Genomic DNA, 25622 nt, shown 5'->3' with positions numbered 1-25622 from the left:
CTGCCTGCCAATGCAGGGGACACGGGTTCGAGCCCTGGTCTGGGAAGATCCCACATGCCGCGGAGCAACTAGGCCCGTGAGCCACAACTACTGAGCCTGCGCGTCTGGAGCCTGTGCTCCGCAACAAGAGAGGCCGCGATAGTGAGAGGCCCGCGCACCGCGATGAAGAGGGTCCCCAGCTCGCTGCAACTAGAGAGAGCCCTCGCACAGAAACGAAGACCCAACACAGTCAAAAATAAATAAATAAATAAAATAAATAATTCATTAAAAAAAATTAAAGATAGCATAAATTAATATAACATATAATAAAGATAATATAAGTTATCGTTTAAAAAATGATAATTTTAGATACTGGTAATCATCATAAAAAAATAAAGAAGAACCTGTCTCAGTCGAGTGAATTCCTTTTGATCAGCTGGGCAGGGCAGGCCACTTGTAGAAAAGGAGGCCGCCGCGCAAGGGTCTGAAGGAAGGATATTCCAGGCAGAGGAGCTAGAGGCAGACCCTGAGGAGGGCCTGACCTCCCCTGGCGGGTCTGAGACGTGCGCGGGGAGAGGATGGCGGGGAGGAGGCTGGCGGAGCAGCCCCGCTGGGCGGCCGCGGGGACTCCGCGCTGACCGTGATGGGAAACCAAGGGGAGGGTCACGGTCTGATCTCCCTTCTCCAAGGGCCCCTCGAGCTACTGGGTGGGAATGAACTGCAGGAGTAGGGGTGGAAGAAGCAGGGGACGGGGAAGCTCTCCTACCTAAGGAGAGAGAAAACGGGGGTCGCGGTTGCGGCCTTGGGGGGGCAGCAGAGATGCGCGAGGAGGGGCTTCGAGCTTGTCCTGCGGTGGAGCTGACAGCCCGCGCGCGCTCTGGTCCAGGAAAACTGGAGCAATCAGGGGCGTCTAGGTTTTCGGTTAGGAGAACTAGCTGGACGACGGTGCCACTTACTGGAAAGGGAGAGGAACTCGTTGTAGGGGGTCGAAATTCTGAGTTCTCTGGTGGACGTTCGTGGGGTCCCCGAGAGAGCGGCGTGGAGAGCAAAGCAGGAAGAAGATGTACAAGTCAGGGCACGAGGGTCAGCTCAAGGCTGGAGAGGTGGGGAGGCAGCAGACAGACAGACAGGACGCACGGGCATGGGCATGCAGGTGGGATAAACACCTGCGACGCCAGGGTTTAACAGGGGGGCACCGCAGCGGAGCCCGGGGTATATCCACATTTAAAGGTCCAGAAGAAAATCAAGGCTGCTAAGGGGTCTCCAAGGGAAGACCTTTTAAGGTTCGGAGAGAAAGAGGTAAAGTGTCGCGGTGCACAAATCAGAAGAGTAAAGTGTTCCAGGAAGTAAAATAATTAAGGCTCGATTACTACTTAGAATTTTAGTACGGAGCAGGCACACAGACACGATGACAGTGCCTGCCTCCATGGGTATCACTGATTTCGAGGGGGCCTGGGGGCCTGAGGGGAACCATCAATCAGAAGAGAGGGCGAGAGGTGAGGCTGCAGAACGGCGCCTGGACCGTTTCCAAAAGGTTTGCAGTCATTGAGAGACAGTATCTGGAGAGTCACACAGGATGAGAGCAGGTGGTCTATTTTTTAAGACGTGTGATATCAGAGCTTGTTTCTACGCAGAGGGGAATCGACAAATGCACAGGATGAAACACAACAGTTCCGGGTCTAATATTATTGGTTGGAGAGGTGGATAGAGACAGATCATGTCCGATAAATCATCTTTCAGTCAGAGCAGTCTCAAATGCCAAACGAATAGTCAATTCCATCCATTAACTGGAAAAATCAGTAAAAGAATATCACCTAATGGATTAAACAGTTGGAGTCCAAAAGATAAAAGTAATAATGTCCTGTCAAGTCACACAGAGAAACCTACAGAGTAAGTGCAACCTTTTGGTGACCCTGAAAGTAACAACTGAGATCAGCGATAAGATTTACTTTTTTATACGTACAGTGACAAAGTTCAGTTATTTTTAACAGAAAAGTTGTTGTGGATAATCTGATACGTCTTGTTCATTCACTCCTTTATTGACTGATTCAAGGAACTGTTTCCTGAGTGCTTCAGGCCAGTGCTGTGTATATAAACGTGGAAAGGAAAGATGCCCTGATTCCAAGCAGCTCGTGGCCTCGCAGGAGAGACTGGCAAGTACATGTTTAATTGTGATTCAGTGTAAGTGCAACACGGAGGACTTATTTTATATCTATTTGGCTTTAAGTATTTACCTTACGTAAACTCAATAATGCAGAGAGAGGAGGAGAGGGCAAGAGAGAGAACAGCTTAAACAGTGAGGGGGGGTCTGCGGCTTGCTCTGCCACTGAATGAGCACGTAACCTAGCAGAATCAGGAGGTGAGAAATGCAGACATTCTCTTCCTTCACTTTATTTCAGTTCCTGAGGAGAATTCCAGAGTTTATAATGAGCTCTAAGATCGGCCGCCTAAACACAAACCAACTACTTCATCAGCTGTGCAAACAAAGCAACAGCAAAGCAATCCAACTGACAGGATTGGACTCCCTGAGACACCGCAGGTTGGAATCCAAGGGATTTTCAAAGGAAATTTTAACTCCACGCCGATGGTGAAGGGGGATTTATATTTCAGGCCAAGAGAGCAGCATATGTAAAGGTCCTGAGGTGATGGGGAGCACCGCCCCTTGAGATGGATGCATGTCCAGGTTGACCCGAGTTCAGTGAGTGGTGGGTGCAGCCCGGGAAGCCCTCAAGTGGCCTCCGACGTGATGCTTTCAGGATGCATGGTTTGGTACCATTGGGGAGGCTGTTATATTAGTATTGATGTTATATTAGTATTGATTCTTATTGACCTCAAAGTCTTGGTCCTCCCAGTGCCAACATTAACCACACACAGTTGTGTGTACTTTGTATTATGTACAACACAACACAGGTCTCCAGAGACCATTCTTTACAAGAAAAGACCCAGCAATTCTGTTGGTGTCAGATGCTTTCAGCGTCGTGGTGACCACATAGTCGGAAAGTTTTATTAGGCAGTCGGTTCCAACAGTGCCATAGTAGGGTTTTTGGGTAATTTTTAAACAAACAAACAAAAATGTTCCTTTTGTGCTGGGCCAAGGTTCTTGATTATACTTCATCCCATGCAAGGTAAGTACAACTTGTAAAAGTTTCATAGGTCTGAAGAATATTTTTAGAACATCGCATGACGGTTCTTGGACTTTTATGGTTTCCCTCATTCATTCTCCAGTTTAATCCTACAAGCCATAACGTCTACTGTTTCTCTTTCCTCTTCCCATTTTCCGAAGAGGTTTATAATGAAAGATACACAGTGCTCGAAAAGCTAAAAGTAGGATCGTTCAGAGTCTTTTTGCGAGATGGATGGAATAAGTGTCCTTGATGATATTTTCAGAATTCTTCCAGTCTTTTCCAGGGATGTAGCCAAGCTCTCTTATTCCATTCCCATAACCCGAAAGAGGCAAGGTGTTTCCTGTGCTGCCACGCACCTTAAGTTCTCTGCAGATACGGCTTTAGAAAAGGGGCTGGTCCGTGCTGATCCCTGACCTTTGCTTTCCAGCCCAGCTGTGGCTCACAGCTGTTCTCTGGTGAGAAGCCCGCATCGTTCTGAGCGCCCAGAACACCTGCCGTCAGACCAGCTCAGTCCACTCACCGTACTGAGCTTTCCAGCAAAACGTTTGCTACTGCGACCTCAGCCTTTCCTCTTGCCCAGCTGGTGAAAACGTGAGCAAGACCGAGTCCAAGATGGGCTTTTAAATAATCTGCATATTAAACTTAATAAGGCTGCCCCCCAAATATTTAGGTAAAGAGGTGGCCAGTCACAGAAACACACCACCTGCCCCACAACCTGTTCTGGCCAGAAGCGTCAGGGAGGGGCATTCATATGCTGGACACCTCGCTGCTGCAAACCGCTTGATTTCACAGCCTCCATCTTCCCGAAGTGTGTCCGTGGCCTGGACCGAACTGCGTCCCCACTCCCCACCCCCTGCCCCCAATTCATAGTTTGAAGTCCTGACCCTCAGTTCCTTACAGTACGACTGTGTTTGGAGATAGGACCCTCAAAGAGGTGATTAAGTTAAAATCAGCCCCCTAAGGAGGCCCTAATCGCATGTGACTGGTGTCCTTACAAGGAGAGGAGACCAGGACGCACAGAGAGGCCACGATGCCAAAAGGCAGCAAGACGACGGCCACCTGCAAGCTGAGGAGAGAGGCCTCAGAGGAAACCGCACCTTGACCTTGGACGTCCAGCCCCTAGAACCGTGAGAGTATAAATTTCTGTCATTTGAACCACCCAGTCTGTGGTATTTCGTTATGCAGCCCGAGCAAACCAATACATCTAGGGAGTGGATACTGTATAAGGTCATCTTCTTGTTTAATAAACGTGATGATTTAAATACAAGTTAAAGCCCCTGGGGATAAATAATCACCTAATTTGTCTGAGGGCGAAATTAAGCCCCCAATACTGGGATGGACTTATTGCAGCTTGTCTTGATTAAAAAGTGATCTGAAGCAGCGGTCCCTGACCTTTTTGGCACCAGGGACCAGTTTCATGGAAGACAATTTTTCCATGGACTGGGGCGGGGTGTGGACGGGAACGAGGCTGGGGTTCAGGCAGTAATGCCAGCGATGGGGAGCGATGGGGAGAGGCAGATGAAGCTTCGTTCCCTCACCCACCGCTCACCTCCTGCCGTGCGGCCCAGTTCCTAACAGGCCGCAGACCGGTACTGGTCCGTGGCCCGGGGACTGGAGACCCCTGGTCTGAAGTATTACATGGATATGCCTAAATTGTTTATTAACAACTCAATGTTCAGAAAATAAGTCCTCAAATTTATTTGCGACTGACGAGGGATTAATCTCCAAAATATACCAACAGGTCATGCAGCTCAATATCAAACAAACAACCCAACCAAAAAATGGGCAGAAGATCTAAATAGATATTTCTCCAAAGGATACATACAGATGGCCAAAAAGCACCTGAAAAGGTGCTCAACATCACTAGTTATTAGAGAAATGCAAATCAAAACTACCATGAGGTACCACCTCACACCAGTCAGAATGGCCATCCTCAAAAAGTCTACAAACAATAAATGCTGGAGAGGATGTGGAGAAAAGGGAACCCTCTTGCACTGTTGGTGGGAAGGTAAATTGGTACAGCCCCTATGGAGAACAGTATGGAGGTTCCTTAAAAAACAAAAAATAGAGCTACCATATGATCCAGCAATCCCACTCCTGGGCATATATTCAGATAAAACTGTAATTTAGAAAGATACATGCACCCCTATGTTCATCGCAGAGCTATGTACAATAGCCAAGACATGGAAACAATCTAAATGTCCATCGACAGATGAATGGATAAAGCAGACGTGGCACATATATACAATGGAATACTACTCAGCCATAAAAGAGAATGAAATAATGCCATTTGCAGCAACACGGACGGACCTAGAGATGATCATATTAAGTGAAGTAAGTCAGACAGAGAAAGACAAATATCATATGGTATCACTTAAGCGTGGAATCTAAAAAAACGATACAAATGAACTTATATACGAAACAGAAATAGACCCACAGACATAGAAAGCAAACTTATGTTACCAAAGGGGAAAGGCAGGGGAGTGATAAATTAGGAGGTTGGGATGGACCTGTACACACTACTGTATATAAAATAGATAACCAACAAGGACCTACAGTATAGCACAGGGAACTCTACTCAATATTCTATAACAACCTAAATGGGAAAAGAATCTGAAACAGAATAGATATATGTATACATATAACTGAATCAATTTGCTGTACACCTGAAATAACACAACAGAAATCAACTATACTCCAATATAAAATAAAAATTTAAAAAAAAGGAGGAGCAAATACAGTAAAAGTCCTCCTAGACAAAAAAACCCCACAACCAAACCAAACCAAACCAAACAAAAAAAACCAATTTAATGCTTAGAAAATAAAGCCTCAGATTTATTTGCCCAGGAGTAAAATATATCACATTTAGATCAAATCTATTTTTTTTAACTCTTCTTTGTTCTAAATTAACACCTTAATTGAAGCTGGATTTCACTTATTGAGTGTAAACCTAGAATAGCTCCTTAACTATCTGCCATCCTGACTGTAAAAATAAAACAATACTTCAGGCTGAAACCTACCAAAAAGCAAATGTTTTATTGCATGTTTCAGGTTTTCTCTTTAAAAAAAAAAAATGTTTAAACTCAAAGTATTACTATTTAGGGAATCTTTCCTCTCTTCCAGTTTCCAAAGGCAGCCTAGTACACTCCACATTGGCTGGATTGGAAATGGTTTGAGGGGCAGCTCTGGAGTCAGACCATCTGGATTCAGGTCCCAGCCCCACCCCGTATTAGTTCTGAGCCTGCAGGCGGCTTACTTAGTCTCTCGGTGCCTCCCTTTCCTCCTCTATGAAATGGGGGGATTGTCTTGGGCAGTAAATGAGACGATCAGGTAAAGCTCTAGGGTCGGTGCCCAGCACTATTGAAGTTACCACTCTTACACTGTAAGACCTCAAGGTATTCTGCATAGACTAGGTCTCCAAGCTGAATGACTCTAATTCCCCGTGTTCAACTCAAAGCACAGCTTTCTGTATCTTTCACATATTTAACTCAAAATGCTCTTTAGAATGAAGCATAAGTAAGTGGCAACATGTCACAGAGACTATTCATGCCCCAAGTATCCATCCTTACCCTTTTCTCCAGTGATAGAACTTCCCCCATCCTCCCAGCTAAGGCGTGGCCACATTTCCCTTCCCCTCTCCCCTCTCAATGGGGATATGATGGTAGGAGCTGCAGCAGCCACTTTGAACCTCAGTATGGGAGCATGTGTTGAATCTGGCAGAGCCTGGGCCAGCCCCAGATGGGATGGTCCACCTGCACTATTACGTGAGGGTCTTGATTAAACCACTCTATTTGTAGGTGTCTTGTTACAGCAGCCTACCCTGTACCATAGTACATAGTATTCTAAATAAAATCAGTGTGGATTTAAACAAAGATAAAATAGTAGTTTTGTGAAGAGTATGTTCAATTCTCTAACTTTAGATCTGAGACTTGAGTTACTGAATCGACCCTTGACAGTCTCCTATTCAGACAAATAAGGCTCCTCTCCTAACAACAGAGTTAGTAGAAAATTTTCTTCTCTGTGTTGTTTCAGAGAATGTGGGGTTAGAGGGGGAGAATCTAGCAATAAATAACGTTAATATCATCATTGTGTCAGGTACCCTGCAGGATACACCACATAGAGGGGTCCTTTCCTAGTAGCTTAATATTCTGAAACAAATATGCACAAACGAAGTTCCTAATTATTGTGTGGCAATGACCTTACTGCACTAGTTATTATGGGCAGAAAAGAGAGTTTGAGATCACAAAGGACATGAGTCAATTTTTTTCTATATTGTATAAAACAGAGTAGGTTCTCTGCTTCTCACCACATTCCTTCCAACCAACTGGATGGATTTTCATCAACATCCGGATAGTCTGATTTGAAATACGAGCTACGTGGGCACATTTGAGATTCTGTTCAGGAATTTCAGAGACCCAGCAGGGCAACTTAAAGAGACAGGTTGGAATTCTTGAGAGAGTCTGAGCCAGGGGTGCAGCTGATCTCGGGGAAACTTGTCCTATGTAACCAGTCACCAATGACGGAGAGGGCCCCATGTTGAACCTCAAGGTCAGAGCATCAGGCACCCTAAATAGTGGGTGATGGGGCAATTGGGTAGCATCTTATTCGGGGACTCAGTGTACCTTGAACCGGCCACAGAGCAGGAATTAATTGTGTTCAGGCTTACGACCTTCCCAATCCACAGCGGAAAGTTAGGCAGCACATGTGTCTGTGCACCTCTGTACAGAGGGAGGGACATATAAACTTAGAACAACTTACAAGACAATTACTGAAAGGAAGGAATGAATACTGTCCAGAGAGACGGGACAGAATAAAATGGGTTTAACTAGCTCTTGAAGGCAAAGTTCACGCGAAGAGGAATCTGTGGTTCCCTCCCACCTTTTTAGTTACGCACATTTATCACAGCGACCTGAGCCGTGATTTCCTAACAGATGGGATGGATATAAAGGGTCTGCATATCAAACAAAATTTGACAAAGATCAAATTACAGAATGAGTTAGTCCGTACAGTTAAGTACAACCTATGATATTCTAGGCACTAAGAAAAGATCATCTCAGTAGAACCCTTAAATCCTCCATTTGTGCTTTCCAGGGCCCTGCTCAGTCCCTGCTATGGCCCTGGTCCTTCACAGGGGATCGAGCCTTTCCCTCCTCGGGGATCAAGAGGATGTGCCCACCCACCTGCCCACGTGCCCCCTTCTACACTAAGCCTCCAGATCCTTGGGAGCCTAGAATTTCCTACCCAGATGGCCCCGAGCCCACATCCGGGGCCAGCCCATGTATCTTTCTGGGGTCCAGCCTCCTAAGGATGACAGCACCACCAATGTGGATGCCCCAATGTCCAGGTGGGGGCAGGGCAGGGCCAACGGGTGGGAACAGAAGGGGGCGGGTGGGGGTCCCAGCAGGAGATGAGCCACGGCCAAGCACAGAACTCTGCACAGTCGGAATTCTAAATTGAAACTTGACCTCCTTGGTCATTACAAAGATCTTTTTGTCAAGGTAGGAAACTAAAAGACCTTTTATTGAGCACTTTGTTAGCTTGGTTTATAACTTTTAAGTGACATAGGGTATGTGGGCTTCTGTTTCTTGATCAGGCCCAAGCCTAGAGTCTCTCATGGATAAAACTGTCTCACGCTTCATAATACAAGGGAAACCTTTCTTTGATTCACTTGAAGGATTATCATTAGAAAAAAATCTGCTGGGTATTTTTATACAGAGTTTTGATCAGACTCTGGAACACTTCCGATAAATTTTGATGATAAACCCCCAGGGGAGGTCTGTGGGAGTCACAACATCCTGTTCTCTTTCAAGGTTTTCCATCCTATCAGTTCAGGAAACTTGGGAGGGGGGAAGTAAGGAGGAGATGTGCATCACAACAGATAGTAATCACTGGGTGTGCGTCTCTCTGAAGACTCGCCGCTCTGTCTCCCTGGTTGGTGATCTCCACAATGTTGGGACACTATAGACCCAGAGAGAACATTCCTCACGGAAACGGGTGGCGTAAGAGCAGGGCAGCAGAATTTACACTTCGCAGAATAAAACGGGGTGTGCTGGCACATACTGTGATGTCTGGTTTATGATCCTCATATACTTGGGTATTTCTCTACGGAGTTTTAATAGTATGTGAAAGCATTATTTGCCAAGATTTGATTAAGCAGAGAATCCAAAGAAAACTGAGGCACTGGGATCAATCTTTTTGAAGCTATAAAATTGGAAATTGTGGTCTTTTTTTTAACTCCAAAATTTTCAGGAGAAAGTTAATTCAGAGGCGCTAACAGCCATCTCTTTTCTTTTGCATTTATAAAATTAAGAGGTAAGAAACACAGGTTGTCAGAGAGGCCTCTTTCCTATTGGTAGCTTTTAAAAATAATCCAGTTTCCATTTTATTAATAAGGACATTCAGAACTTCATTGGTTCATGGGATACTTTCAATTCAGTAGCAAAGATTACAAACATGTTCACTGGCAAACTTCCAGGGGGTCAGCAGGCAGAAAACGCTGCAGAAATCTCACACAGGTGGTAACTTAGCTATAAAACTACCCGTACTCACTGCCCTATCCTACCCAGACCTTATCCCACTACCACGGAGATCTGCATACAAACATTGGAGATTGCGTGTGCCATTGCAGAGGAAGCAAAATCACTTGGAGAAAGTAAGAACTGCTGAAGGTGGCTGTAATCTCCCCAAATATTATCATCTGGAAATGTTCCACTTCAGTTTGTTATATCATAATTGGAGGTTTATTTGGATTTCTGTTTACTAACTATATCTGACTGTACAAATTAGTTCATCAGCTTAATTTCTAACACCTGTTCTAGAGGATGGGAATAAAAAATTTTTAAAAAGTAGTTATATCTATTTACTGAGTGATCAGAAAGGTAATTTATGCTTTAAGAGGAGGTAAAATATATCAAGATTACTAGTAGGCATAGAAGGAGTTAAGTTGATTCAAGAGAACAATTTCAGATTCTGAGTGGAAAGAGGAGAGTGAATTATTCAGTGGGAGAGGGCAGAGGGAGACAGAGAAGAGAGACCAATTTTCCCGGGGCAAAAACGACCACAGGAGCGAGGGTGGCCATCAGCACGGTGGACTTGGAGCAGCTGGTCTCTGTAAAGCAAAGCGCTCTGACAATTTCATTTCAGGCTGGCACGGAGATCAAACCATGCCTCAGAGGATGAACGAAACAAGCGGCAAAACGGGCAAGTTAAGTAAACGGTGGTAATTGGAGGCCTGGCCACACAGGTCTTGGGAGTAATTTGGGGGCTGGCTGTGCCCCAGTGATGGAGAGTCCGTGAGTGACGGGGACATCGCTTATGTACAAAAGGGTCAACGTGGGCCGTTTGAGAACCTGCTGGCTGGCTGGCGGCTCCTCTACTGACTGTGGTTAAAATATGTTAAATAAATACCATATGATATCACTTATGTGTGGAATCTAAAATACGACACAAATGAACCTATCTACAAAACAGAAACAGACTCACAGACGTAGAGAACAGACTTGTGGTTGCCAAGGGGGAGGGGGGGTGGGGGAGGGATGGAGTGGGAGTTTGGGGTTAGCAGATGCAAACTATTACATATAGGATGGATAAACAGCAAGGTCCTACTGTACAGCACAGGGACCTGTATTCAATAGCCTGTGATAAACCATAATGGAAAAGAACATGGAGAAGAATGTATAATATACATGTATAACCGAATCACTTTGCTGTACAGCAGAAATTAACACAACACTGTAAATCAACTACAGTTCAATTAAAAAAAGTACAAGTGTTAAATAAAACATAAAGTTGCACATCCAAAGAGCAAGAGAAAACCCTTAGGAAATAAAACGAAAATGCTTGTTGGATAGAAAAATTGGTAAATCAGAATATTAAAAATTTGGGGTCTTTAATTTTCACCCTTCTACCATCCATCTTTAGAAAATTAGGTGAACAAGAACTTGAAATATACAATAGGATAAAAGCCTAAAATGTGTGCTGATGATGGGAAACTGGTGACCAAGGCTCACCAATCTACACTATGGTGTTGCCTATCTCTTAAGGCATATAAGGAGTTAACTGAACTATGTCAAGCAGTATTTAAAGATTCTGTGGGTGGGACTTCCCTGGTGGTCCAGTGGTAAAGAATCCACCTTGCAATGCAGGGGATGAGGGTTTGATCCCTGGTCAGGGAACTAAGATCCCACATGCCACGGAGCAACTAGGCCCGTGTGCCGCAACTACCGAGCCTGTGCACCTCAACTAGAGAGCCTGTGTGCCACAACTACTGAGCTCGTGCGCCTCCACTAGAAAGCCTGCGAGCCGCAAACTGCAGAGCCCACGTGTTCTGGAGCCTGTGCGCCACCATTAGAGAGAAGCCCGCGCGCCGCAAATAAGACCTGATGCAGCCAAGAATAAAAAAATAAGAATAAAAATAAAAAAATAAAAAATAAATCTTAAAAAAAAAATTCTGTGGGCAAATAACAAATGTGCCTAAGCAGACATCTAAGCGTTGAGTGAAAATGTTAACCAAATGAGGGATAGGAGTTATGCACATATTATTGATACTAATTTGACATCCTTAACAAAGTCAATTCCTATCTGCCTCTCATTTTTCCTGATATTGCTTGTTATTCTCAAAGCATGGTCCTTAACTTGATTGTAAAATAATGACAGTCCTGATAGTTGAAGGAGTTAGAGAAGCATTAGGTGGTAACGACAAAAACGTTTGATTTTGGTTTAGCTGCATATGTAGACTGAAAGTGTCTCCCAACTCCCCAATTCATATATTGAAACCTACAGTGTGGTGGGACTTGAAGATGGGGCTTTTTGGGGGGGATTAGGTCATGAAGGTGCAGCCCTCATGAATGGGGTCAGCGCCCTTACAACAGAGACCCCAAAATGCCTGATTGCTCCTTCTACCATGGGAGGTTACAGCAAAAAGATGGCCATCTATGAACCAGGAAGCAGACCGTGCTGGTGCCCTGACCTTGGACTTCCAGCCTCCAGAGCTGTGAGAAGTAAGTTTCTGTTGTTTACAAGCCACTCAGTCTACGGTATTTTTGTTATAGTAGCTCAACTCGACTGAGACATTACACCTCAACAGGCGGGAGCAGATAGACATGGCCAAGATTGTAGAGCTATAACTCTTTTCCAGAAGGAAAACACCCTGATGTAACTGAAAACAAACCTGACATTTTTTCACTAGAGCAGAGGTAAATTTATAAGAATATTAAGTACTTTTCTTAATATGTCTTGAGGCTTATGTGATATGAAAGCAGTAAAATAATTTCATATTGTCAATATTTATTTTCAGTCCACAGATATGAGGATTAAAAGAATACTAAAAATAAACACGGAGCTGAAATCCTGAAATGGGTACGATAGGTGGATTAAACTGGTCCATTTTAGAACAGAATAGACCTGAAACTTAGCACCAGAACTTTAAAAATAAGTGATCTCATCTAAACTCTTTGTTCAAAGAACCCAAGGTACGGTAAGTAATCCTCAGCTGGTGGTCACACAGCTTCTAATGCCACAGTGAAGATTAGAGCCTGAATCTTCTGCTGCAAACTCTCTCTGGCTGGCCTTTACTGTAGATAAAACTTCAATTCCCATTTTGTAGAGAAAAAAAAAGTCTCATCATGAAAGCAGTGAGACAATGAGTGGATTGTTTGTTTCAGAAAGAGCAGACACTGTCACACTCCATTTATTCACCCTTTAACAGGCCAAGTCCAACCTCCAGAGACTCGAGCATCTGTGCTACAATAAATTGTTACCTAACAGGTGGTGCCACCTGGGTGCAGCCGTATATAGTGAACAGGAACCCAATCACTGCAGATTAGACAAGGTCCAGAGAGATGGCTCTCAGTTTTGCAGTTCTGAGAGGATTTTGTTTGCAAATCTAATTCTGAAATACTATAGTAAAAGGCTCTCAATAATGCTTCTTGAAATTACCCCTAAAGAAGTACAAAAAGAGAGAAGTACTGCATGTCCCTGGTACGCCAAATGCTTGGTAAGTTGATTTCAGCTGTATTGCTCTGCAAACAAGTAAATTCACATTTTTTGAAAGAGAATAAGCAGTCAAGTTCTAAATCAATCTGAGAAAAACACCACTTTCATAGATTTGAAAACTTCATCTACTTTTTGCTAAGTTAAAGGCAAAAACAAAAAAAATTGAAAAAGATGAAACTTTGGAAGGCAGCGGTGAAGACAATTATCTCGCGAATAAACAAACAATTCTGATGAGAAATGACGTCTGATTTTGTAAAAGTTAAATACCGTGGTAATAGAGACCAGCAATTTCAATTGTTGAACGAGATACTTCTCTTAAACCTTTATATTTTCCTCCAAGGGCACTGCAATACAATGTTGATATGGAAAGCCATTTTTCTGGTTTTCTTGCAACCTAGAGCATAATAATTATATTCACAAAGAATTCCACTATTTGCAAAATGTTCTCAATTTGTTGATGAGGAAACCATGTTTTGACTTACTAGGATTTGTAACCAACACTAGGAGAGCATATGGCTGGGGGGAAACGCAGGTGAAATGTCAATTAAACAAAATGTGTAAGAACTACTAGACCCTCAGATCACACACACACAGAGGAAAAGACAAAGAAAAGAACAAAGGAAAGAACTAGGAGCTTTCATTGTTACAAACTCTTTAACTGTTTTAGATCAAAGTTAAATTGACAAATAGAGCTTAAAAATTTCAAGTTTTTCACATCAGGAAAAATGCCCTCTTCTTAGTTAGAAGAAGGCACATTTTCCCTCACATCCACTTGGCTTTCATTTTCCTGGGAAGACAGATTTCTCCCATCCTTCCTGTCTTCCGACTCCATCCTGATCTCTGCCAACCCCCTCATCCTCCTCTTCCGTGGACCATGGTACCCCTCCCTCACCTTTGCAGCACCCCTGCCTTTCAATTTCCCTTCTCTTCTTCTCTTTAATTTGGCTCTTTAAACCCCGGAACTCTCAAAGTTTCTCCTTCCACGAACTGTCTGCCTTCTACACACTGTTCTCTCATACACGTGCGTACCCGGCCACCCTTCATTTCCCAAATATACGTTAACACTTAAATGGCATCCTTATCGGACTGTGGACTCAAAATTGAAAGGAGCTTGCCATCTGGTGGGGGGAGGAAGACATACCAGCAATTCTGATTCAGCAGGATAAGAAGTGTAATTATGCCCACGTGAGTGACAGGACAAAGGACAGAGTTAACACCCCTTTCGAGGTGAGTTAAGGAACTTCCCCACAGAGGAGGAGATGCCTGAGCTGTACGTTGAAGGTTAAAGAAACTGCTGGACAGATGAGCAAGGCACAAGGCATTCAGGACTGTGGGGTGAGGGTCCCCCGAAAGCCTCTCCACTAAGTGTCAGAACAGCTGTGCCTCTAATTCTTCATTGTCTGGAATACGCGCCTGATTCTTTACGTCTGTAATACCTGCCATCCGGAATGTTTTATCTTATTTCAAAACTGTACTTTCAAAGTTCACAGTAAAAAACACTGGCCTTTTCTCAGTGCAAATTCTGTTTGGATCTCTGGCAGTAAGGTCCCCCAATACAAGGTGAAATCAGGAACTACAGTGTTCCCTGACCCACTGAAAACCTTGGGAAATTAGTGATAAAGTATAGCAAAGAGATGGACAGCCAAGGCCATGTGCTACTATGGTTCTCTTCCTAGCTCTTAATCTAACCTTTTGTTTTTTTTTTTTTTTGTATCTTTTAGTCATCTCTTCTTTCTACTGCCCCTTAAAAATGGTTTCTCCCAAGAATTCATCTTTGATGTGGAAGTTTCCAGCCTCCTCTGAGGAGCTCCCAAACTCTCTTGACTGACATGGATATATCATCTCTATGTGGATAACTCCTGTCGTGATTTCTCCAATCTCAGCATCCTTCCTGAATTTCGATTCTGAATTTCCAATATATTTCTGCCCATTTTCACCTAAGGAATCCTACCAGCCTCTTGGAGTTCATTACATATTGGAACTTTCTGTTGGTTTTATGATGTGTCTGTCACCTTGGCTAGGCTATAGTCCCTGGTCATTCAATCAAACACACATGTAGGTGTTGCTGTGAAGGTATCTCGTAGGTGTGATTACAGTCCATAATCAGTTGACTTGTATAAGGGAGACCATTTCAGATAATCTGGGTGATTTAAAGGCTTCGAGAGCAGAAGTGAGGCTGCCCTGATGGAGATGCCCCACGTGTGGGCTGCAGCTTCAGCCAGGGCCTGCGGCCACCCTGCCCTTCCTGGGGCTGCCCTGTGGATTTCAGATGTGCCCCACGATCACATACTATATACCAATTCCTGGTAATAAATCTCTTAATATATGTCTCCTACAGATTCTGCTCCTCCGGTTCAACCCTGACTGGTAGAAGTTTACAGATCCCCAGTGGTCTTCTCTACGGATTTCCCGTTTCTGCTAAAGGGGCTGCCGTTTTTCCAAGATCCAACGTGGTTATCTTTGCTAGTATTACTGCCTATCACCCCTACCTGTTCCTTCCTTCCTGCTTCAATTAGTCTCGTCATGTTGAGATTCTTGTCATTTCAGTTGGGTTTGTACAACCACAGCAGACTAATTTTCATAAAGATGTCAGTCTCCCGCTCCCATGTTACTGGCCCGTGTGCCCATGTTTTATCCCCACCAACTCTGCCTTATTTGCCTCTCTCGATTCCCTGATGGCAACTTTCTGCTCCAGCCAGGCTGCTTCCAGCCTGTTCCTGATTTACGAGCTAACATTTCCTGCCTCCAAGCTTCTCTGCACAGCCCCGCCTACCTGGGATGCGCCCCACCCCCACCCCCCTGCCCTGCCGGCTTCCCCTGCCAGCCCTTTAATTCAGCCTCAAGCATCTCCATCTACAACCAGGTCAGACCAGCCTAAGCTGCGGTGACACTGCTCTTCTGATTCCTGAATTAATGGGTTCCCTAGAAGTTAATTGGTAATTGACTATGAATTGCTCTATGAAAACACTTAGATGAATGTGATGGACTTTTAATAAAATCCTTCATTTACAGGTCATTTTTCATCTGAATCTCTCCCCTCAGCATTCTCCTGGTCAGAGTGCTTTGTGAGACACGGCTCTCTTGCAAAAATGTTTACCGAGTGAATTGCTGACTGAATCTTAGAAACTAAAGCTCAGAGCATTAACTACACACCTTCATAGAAGCCCAGAGTGTTTCCTAATAATTAGCCAATCAGATAAAAAAATATTCCAGACCACACTGATTCTGTACTGTTGGTCTTACACCAAGTTTAAAGTGTGAAGAAAAAAAAATACACTTTTTTACTTGGGTAGAAAAATAATGTCTTGCTGCCCATTAATAATAAGCAGAGATAAGAAACAAGAGGATGTCTCACTCAGTTGCTTAAAGGTGAGGATGGCGTGAAACCAAACAGATGTTAAGATTCCTTTTGAGACAAATGACTTCAACTAAGTTGGGAATTAGGGGAGGGAAAGATATAAATTACGATATATTACAGCCATCCTAAGCATATTTATGCCTTCTTTCCATAGACGAGCCCTGCTTCTGAAGTTAAGTGTTAATTGGAACTAAAATTAGGAATTAGTTCCATGTAAGTGTTACTCAGAATATAAAATAAACATGTAAACAAAACACAAGCACTGTGGTGAAGACTTTTCTTTGCTAATGTATAAAACCCTTCATATGCAAGCGTCCTCCATCAGATTATGATTTTTTTATGTTTTGTTTTTTTTTTTAGAAAGAAGGAAGAAAGAAAGTTACAAGTGTTGATTTTACCACACAGATCATATGCTTAGTCTTTGGAGAGCAGCGTTGTTTTTGAATATATATAAATAAGACTGCCCTTTTCCAGAGGGTTCTCAGAATGGCTTTGACACAAGCTCTCATGATGACAATACTACATTTGCAATTTCAGCCAGACCTTTTGCAACATCAGCATATGAGTGAATAAGAAAATGAATTAGGAAAAAAATTACCGTATTATAATTCTCCACGTGAATTATCTGAAAGCACAAAATGAGGCTATTTTTGAAATTTCCTTAAATTCTCAATATGTATGTTTTCTTCTAATCTAAAGATAGTTAAAACATACTTATTATTTGAGAATTTAATTAGTTTCTCAGAAATACTGCTGAGAAAGAACTTCATAAATAGGTAGTCTTAGGAAAAAAAGTACAAACTATCTTAAATAACACAGTTGATAAGAGTCATCAGAAGTTATTCACACAAACAAGTTACACTTCTCTGGTCCTTGCCTGACTATAACACATGAAAGGCAAAAGTTTTGGAGCCTTATATGATTTATAATTTCAAAAGGTAATGAAAATATACTTGTAAATTTCCAAAAATAAATGTCCATATAAAAGTAGTTGTATTTAATTGTGTGTAAAAGGTTATGTGACATGCAGAACAGCTGATGCAGTTTTAAACACAAATGAAATTGCTTTAAAGAAAAATATAATTTTGTGATAACACTATGAGGTATGTTTGAGTTGAAGCACCGCCCAATTTCAAATCCAGCTTTAAAATCCTGTAAGCCTAGGTTTAAAGTTTATCATATTTAGACCTTACAATTTTATACATATACCTATAGTAGCACCATCCTTCTATAAGTACTTCACCCGCCATATCATTTTTACATTTTTTTCTTTTTCATTCAATTGTTAGTAATCTCAAGTATAATACTACCTTTGTTTGCAAACTGTTCACACATTTTTGAAAGCTTCAGACAAACAGGAATTTGGCTTTTGGTTTTAGTTTTCTGAGATGCTATACATTAACTAACAAACTCCTATTAGGACTTAGTAAATTCATATACAGAACACACACTTACCTTGTGTATCTTGAAAAAACGAAGAATCAGCATTAAGTTGTTCTCAGAGGAAAACTGAAGCCAAAGAAGCTTTGACTTCGTTTAAGTAACTTGTGCTGCCTTGGGAAGGAATATCGGAGCTCTGGGAAGCTTTACTTTCTCTCTCTCTCTCTCTCTCTCTCTCTGTCTCTCTCTCTCTCTGTCTCCCCTTCCCCACCCCCGCCCCTCCTTCTCACACACACACACAGGATGATTAAATGGCTTCTGCCAAGAGTGTTTTTTCTAGAGCCTATTATATTATACGACCACGAAGTGAAAAATCACTCAGTAAACTTGCCATGCGTCATCTCATAAATTTGAAAAACTGCTAAATAGTCACAACGGGAAAGCTGCTACACAGTCACAAAGTTTCAAGCAAACTATATAATGAAGACATATTTAAGTCAAATGAAATGAAAATCTGTTGCTTACTTTATGAAGTAGCGTGTAGCTTCCCTGGTTATGTAAGAAATATTGGAGAAGTCAAGCTCAGGGCTACCAGATGATTTCCAGGGTAGACCTGTTTAAAGGGCTTTTGCGGGGGCAAGAGGAAGGTCCCATATGGATGTCTTGCCCTGTTCCCGCCTGGCACTTGTAATACATGTGTAATACGCGAAAGCTGTCAAAATCATCGCCTTCAAGATGCACTCGGAGGTTTCCTTTTCTTCCTCTGCATCCCACCGCCTGCCAGGAGACGGCGCCAGGGCAAGGGAGATGGTAAAGTGCAGGAAAGGAAAAGGGCCCAACTTCTGCTGAGCAGTTTTTACACACCAGGCCCGATGCTCAGTGCTTTACACACATTTGCATTAACCCTCGTCGTAACTGGCCGGTATTGCTGGGGTGGCTGTATTTTACAAGTATGAAGAACTCGGGCTCTGGACTTCGGTAGCAGTTAGTATATGGGAAAACTACCACCACCAGCAAAACCAAACCCCCAAACAGAAGCAAATTCCAACTAAGCCTCCCATCCTTTAAACCTAAGTGGCTCTTTAAGCCCTTTTCGTGAGGAAGGAAAAATGGCAGCAACAGAACCATTTTACCACCATCATGTTTGGTTTTTTGGGGGTAGGAAACAACCTTTATTTGAAAAATATGATTTTTTTTTTTTAGCAGAACCATTTCGGTGTGAGGAGTAAGTTGTCAAAAATAACCGAACAAAAACATTTTTAAAATGCTGTTGTTACAGACAGTGGCCCCAATTATATAATTCCTATAATATCTTAACACTACTTAGTAGGCAGTAAGTTTATTGTATTTTATGAGAAATAAATATGAAATTGACTATGTGTAGCTGCTTGTTTTGTTTTTGTTTGTTTGTTTTTCACCCCGTGTTTTTTCCTATGGTCCCTCCTCGCTTCCAAAATGAGCATGAATAGGTAAGAGGTAGTCGGGTGATCATACTTGCTGGTAACTCAGGACAGTGCTGGTTTATGCCTGCTGTTGTAGTGTATTATTAACAATGTTCCCTTTTCACTCTCAAAGATATTCCAGCCTGGATGATAAATTACATAGTCCACATACATATGTAAGAAGTAGAGCAATAACAAGTTAAATTCAACTAACCCTGCCTGAAAACAGTTCCACGTGATATTCTGGAATTTCATTTAGATGGTCGTTAAAGTTACAAGGGATGGAAATGGGGAAGAAGGGAAGCCCGCGGAACTCAAGAGTCTAGCCTGATGGCTCTGTGCATCTGCCTCCCGGGCCCCGAGGTGTGTACCTGGGTCTCTTGCACGAGGAAACATTTGTGCATGACGGAGGCACCTCTCGGCACAACCGAAGCAGTTATCTTGAGGCCAGAGTAACGGAAGAGGTATAAGATTATAACCGAGCTTTCACATATAAAATGGCACGTGGGCAGTCTTTCATGACCAGCGTGGAAGCCCTCAGGCCGCTATTTTCCTTCCTTTGGATGTTCTTAACGGGGTGGGGATGGCAGCCCATGCGTGACCCCCTGAGATCCCGCCATGAGACCCTCCTTGATCCCTCTGATCAAGTGCAGCTGCCCTCAAAGGAATGATAGGAAGTCATTCAACTTTTGACAGTGCAACATGTCTGTTTGGAGAATCTCTTTAATAAGATGCGTTCCCTCTGAGAGCCAACATGAGGACTACAGAGAAAACTAACCAAAGGGGTTTGGAAATGGGTGGGCAGGAGGCTTACTGAAAACTCAGCATGCATCACGGCGGCATGTGGAGGGGGCCGGCAGAGGGGGAGGCTTATCTGTGTGGAATGTTCTGGACAAAGCCGGAAGGTCAAGAGTGAAGTCAGGCCTGAGCCCCAACAGGGAACGGAAGGGATGGAGAGAGGAGGAAGAGGAGGGGCCTCCATGAGCAAACCTGCATGTCTGGGCGAACCAGGACCAGGGGAAGTGACCTCACCGAGCTTGCGGCTGGCACAGCTGCCCACCTCTGCCTGTGCTGGTGCTGCAGGAACCCACAGGCCGGGCGACCTTCCTGCAACCCTGGGGGGAGACCCCGGGGAGAAGCCACAGGAGCAGGTGCTGTGGGAGCCTTGCCCCCGGCCCCTTGGCCCTCCCTGTTCCCGTCTGCAAGAATGCCTTCTCCCGGCAGGACCCGTGACTCTCTGCAGGGGCTCTGGCTGCAGGACCCCCACGTGGAAAAGAGGCTTAAAGTGCCAGGAAGCTGAGGACCCTGGAAGCAGCGCCCCGTTGATGATAAGTGGGACTTGCTGGATAAATGTCAGCTTCTTCTCCCTCGGGGAGACGCGTCTACACTGTCTCCCATAGCATCCCAATGGGATGGAGCCCCAGTTGCTTAGGGCACTCATCTACTAAATAACGCACCTTATACTGACTTCCTTTTCCTGTCTCGTTGCCCTGGGGTCACCTCAGTAAACTACTTGCACTCAAACCTTTGTCTCAGGGTCCGCTTTCAGGGAAGCCCAACCTGCACGGCTGCCAAAGAGAAGCTTACTTAATTTTTCAAGGCTGGAGAGATATGCGGTTTAGCCGATGTTTGAAAAATGTGGAAAATTTTGTCTTAGCCGACTGATCAGTATTTTATAACAATTAGAATAACGTAGGTTTTACTTGACGTAAACTATGAAAGACAAGCTTTCCGCAGACAGCGTGTGACAAATGCACACACAGCACAGTGCCCTTCAGGTGTTCATCCTCTTTGACAGTGTGGACGTTCTTGTACGGCTGTCCATCCTGACTGTTTCTAAAGGTATAAGTATACTTCCGTCAACCGAGAACTATACGCCAATGGTCTGTTTCCTTGCCCTAATGTAGCAAACAGAAGTAGAAACTTAGATCACAAGGGAAACTAGAGTGAGACAAAGTTAAAGATATGCACAGACCACACAGAAAACATAAACGCTGCCTCTGGCAATCTTAGGGCAAAAAAAATAGGGGCTCCAGAATTGAGGTATATTAGCAGGAGCAGGGAGAGGGGTTGGCCAGCAGCCAGGCTGGAACCAGGAGGGGAGACGCCTGGAGGGGAGACGTCAACGCCTGATGACAAAGTGCGTTTCCTTGGAAGCTGGTGGGGAGGCGCCAGGAGCCCCTGTGACCGGCAAGTTTCACCAGAACGGGGCGGGTGGGGGGCTGTATGACGAGCTTCCTCCCCACACCGACAGCAAGTCCTAAATCAGATAACCTTTACAATCAGCTAAAGAAGGCCTAGCGCCATTTAAGGAACTTTCTAACTCCCCAGTTATCCCCTTAACCAGTTCGTTGATGCCTCAAATGCCTGTATTTAAGGAAACTGTGTTCATTATACAATTAGAAATCAAATGCAAACACCTGGTCAAAGAAACCAAGTGTAGATGCGTCTCTCAGCATAAAAGCAACCAATCATACGCTTTCTAGCTTTTTTGTATGTCTTAAATAGTGCTTAATGAATAACTTTTTAAACGAGGGAGTCATTGTCAATGAAAAGGCATATATATATCAGAATCCTTTCGAAGAGGAGGAGCTAGTTGATAAGTTTTTATTTCAAATCCCAATACTTCCCTTTATCTTAACTCATATTCTTGCATCTACTCTTGCCTTTTCCCCCTTCCTGGTCCCATGCTCCGAATAAACAGGAAAAGCTTTCAATCCGCTGATCAGATCATTCCCCATCTTTGTTTAAAACCCTTCCATGGTATCCTGCTGCATTTAAGACGAAACCAAGTTCGTAAGCGTGGTCCCGAGGCCCCGCCGGACCTGGCCCCACCCTGCTCTCAGGAAGGGTCTCACACCACTCTCTCCCTTTCTCCCTAGACTATAGGCTCCTGACCTTTCACCTCCTCAAAATCCCTATCAGCTTTCCCATGGCAGGTCTTTACCCATAATATTTCTTTTGCTGAAATCTCCTTCCTCTGCTCTGCCCCGCCCCCCCCCCCGCCCCCCCCCCCCGCCTGGACCACCCATCTCGTCCCGAAGGTCCTGGAGGAAACCTCACTGCTTCCAGCCCAGGTCAGCCCCCCTTGCAGGGCTCTCCCGGGGCCCTACAACCCTTCCTAACACCTAACGTGCTTGAGATGACCTTCTGTGTCTGTCTGTCTGTCTGTTACTCTGTAAGATGCTGAGGGATCTATTCTGCTCATGACGCATTCTCTGAGCTCAGCACAATGCCTGCCACACGGTAGATGCTGAATAAATACATTCTGAACGAATGAATCAACAAACCAGTGAGGCAAGGTCTTCTGGCCTCAAATTCCATATTCTTTGTGTCATCTCTCTCAGAACATGAGGAATTGGACAATTAAACTGATGGGAAAAAAAATGACACGAATAAAAATGAATAAAAAATTGGTTAGAAACCCAACTTGGAAGACATAATTTTGGCACGGTTTCTACCTATTTATTTTTAATTTACCCCAAACAAATGGAAGTTTTGAATGAGGCATTTTTATCATGCAGCTGTTTTGTTTGATATATGGATATATAACATAACTGAGGATAAAATTAGTGTGGGTTAAATTTGGGACATATTTATGCAGTTTGCTTTTTTAAAAAGTCTGTATGTGGCGTCATTTTTTCCCCCTCATTGTACATAAGTAGGTGCTTTAGTGTCCAGTTTTGCATCTGTAATTTTGTTTGCTCATTTTTTTTCTTAAAAAAGGCTTTCCATAAACTTCAGACCCTACAAAATCTAAATATGCCTATGGTAAGTAGAATAATGTTCCCCCATCCCCCAAAAGATGTTTGCGTCCTAATCTCTAGAACATATGCTACACTACCTGGCAAGGAGGAATTATGGTTGCAGATAGAATTGTTTGCTAATCAACTGACCTTAAAATAAGGAGTTTATCCTGGATCTTCAGGGTGGAGGGCAGTATAATCCTAAGGGTCCTTAGGAGAGGAAGAGAGATGCAGGTCAGAGTAAAAGTGACATGATGACTTTGAAGATGGAAGAGGGCTCCGAGTGAAGGAGTGACAGCAGCCCTCTGGTTCTGGGCGGCAAGGAAGTGGATTCTCCCCTGGAGCCTCCAGAAGGAACCCAGCCCTGCCCACACCTTGACCCATTTTGGACTTCTGACCTCCAGAACTGCAAGATAATATACTTCTGTTGTTTTAAGCCACGAATCTGTGGTCATTTGTTACAGCAGCAAAAAGAAACGAATACACTGCCCCTACCAGGAGACTACTCAGAAAGTTATTACTCTGCAAAAGAGACCTCCCTAAAATTTTCTTTCATTTATAAGATGATCTCATGATCCAAATCCTGAGAATAATTATAGAAGGTTTCCAAATAATTTTGAAAAAAACTACCATTGATGAGGAGGATTTCTAAGGCCAGGAAACATAATCTACTATAAATGCTATTAAGTTCACACTTACAGAAAATAGAGTCATTTGTAATTAGAACCCATTTAGTCAAATGTTTATTCAGTACCTAAGAAAAACTGTACACACATAAAAAAACACTGCCTTTTCTCCTATCTTTAGATACACATACACACACACACATTTTCCTCTTAAGACTACACAAACCTACATTTAAATCCTAACACTACCACTGCTATAATTTTTGGTAAGTTGTTTAAGTTTTCTCTTGTGTAAAGAGGAAACAGCTTGGTTTTCTGGAAGAAGTAGAAATGATATATGTAAACTACCTAGGGCAGGATCTGATACCTAAAAGGCAAGTAGCTATTATATTAATAATAACTTGGTATTTATGGATTTTTACATGGAATAACATTGTACTGCCAACCCTCTGTGTTTTCTCACAAATAAGGACTTTGACTAATAACATTTCCATATATGCTTGAGAGCAGTTGTTAACAGGAAGCCTATTTCATAAGGAAGATAGAGGCAGTGCTCGGGTCAGAAGCTAGGTGAAAAAATATAACATAAATGAACCCTACACAAAAGGGAACTTCAAATTAGCATTAATTGTGATTATTGGAAGGGTGTTTCTAACCCATTATTTGACAAAAATTAGAATATTAGGAAGGCTAGATGCTACTTGCTGCTTTGAAGGTATGGTGAGGGGCGGGGTGAAATGTAGGAAAGCAGGTCAGTGAGTGAGTAGGAACTACTAACCTGCTGCTTAGGAATCTGGAAGGACTGTAACATTTGAATTTGAAGAGTCAACAAAACTCTGATGTGTAGATTTTCCTGTTTTCGCCAAGTCACCCCCATTAAAGCTAACATGCCTACCTGATAAATTTTATACAACTTCTGTTAAAAGTCCATGAAAATGATTGCACATTAAAAGTCTCTCAGGGCTTCCCTGGTGGCGCAGTGGTTGAGAATCTGCCTGCTAATGCAGGGGACACGGGTTCGAGCCCTGGTCTGGGAAGACCCCACATGCCGCGGAGCAACTGGGCCCGTGAGCCACAACTACTGAGCCTGAGCGTCTGGAGTCTGTGCTCCGCAACAAGAGAGACCATGATAGTGAGAGGCCCGCGCACCGCGATGAAGAGTGGCCCCTGCTTGCTGCAACTAGAGAAAGCCCTCGCACAGAAACGAGGACCCAACACAGCCAAAAATAAATAAATAAATAAAATTAAAAAAAAAAAAGTCTCTAATGTAAGGCTGAATACAGAGAATACAAGATGCTTCCAGAAAGTTGGGTAAAACTAATTTTTTTTTTATGTTTGGTCATTTTCATGATTTTTAACAATCATTTTTCAGATATGTACCTGTGGGAGAAAAGAACAAGAACATATATTTGAAACCCAACCTTGGGAAGTACTTTGCCTTTGTAATTAATGTCTCATGAGCATTATGTATTTCACATGACCCTTGAAGGAAAATTCTTGTCACCTAGATGGGTAACCTTTGTTATTTTACACATGAATTAGAAGAAATGCAAGTCAAAATATAATGATTAACTTCCTTGTCCTCGAAAGGTTTTGGTGACTCCATGGGTGCTAAATGTTAATTTAATAAACTTGGCCATTTATGTTACTACTTGAAACGCTCAATATTAAGGAGGGCCATTGAAGATGTCCCTAACTGTCCAGGGAATATTTGGAAAGGTCATTATTTACAAAAATAAGGTGAATTGTTTTCTAATGAGACGAGGCTCACAGAACACAGATGAATGGGAGGTGGGGATCCTGACTTAGGTGGCTTCTTAAATGCCTTAAGTGACATATTACACTGAAGATGTACCATCTGGTCTGATATTAATGGCTGAGGCTGGGTTATCCATCCTGAGAGGCAGTTATCGTGTTATTTGAAGACACATCTATGTAGACAGCACACAGGCAGGTGTGTACCAGAAGCATGA

General features: G+C 43.3%; 1 protein-coding gene across 37 annotated transcripts in view; it reads right to left on the bottom strand.

Annotated features, from left to right (window-relative positions):
* Positions 1–25622, bottom strand: part of RIMS1 (regulating synaptic membrane exocytosis 1) — a 467002-nt gene that overhangs the window by 15605 nt on the left and 425775 nt on the right. The window contains exon 1 of one of the 37 annotated variants that reach the window (XM_082405010.1): positions 17911–19627. The exons of the other annotated variants lie outside the window; for them this stretch is intronic. The gene's annotated coding sequence lies outside the window, so the exon portion shown is untranslated. Of the gene's footprint in view, positions 1–17910; positions 19628–25622 lie in introns of those variants that run through there. 37 annotated transcript variants of the gene reach the window in all.

The sequence above is a fragment of the Balaenoptera borealis genome (assembly GCF_965194805.1).
Source record: "Balaenoptera borealis genome assembly, chromosome: 9".
Classification (NCBI taxonomy): domain Eukaryota; kingdom Metazoa; phylum Chordata; class Mammalia; order Artiodactyla; family Balaenopteridae; genus Balaenoptera; species Balaenoptera borealis.
The sequence above is the reverse complement of the archived record's forward strand: the minus strand, read 5'-3'. Positions and strand labels throughout refer to the sequence as shown.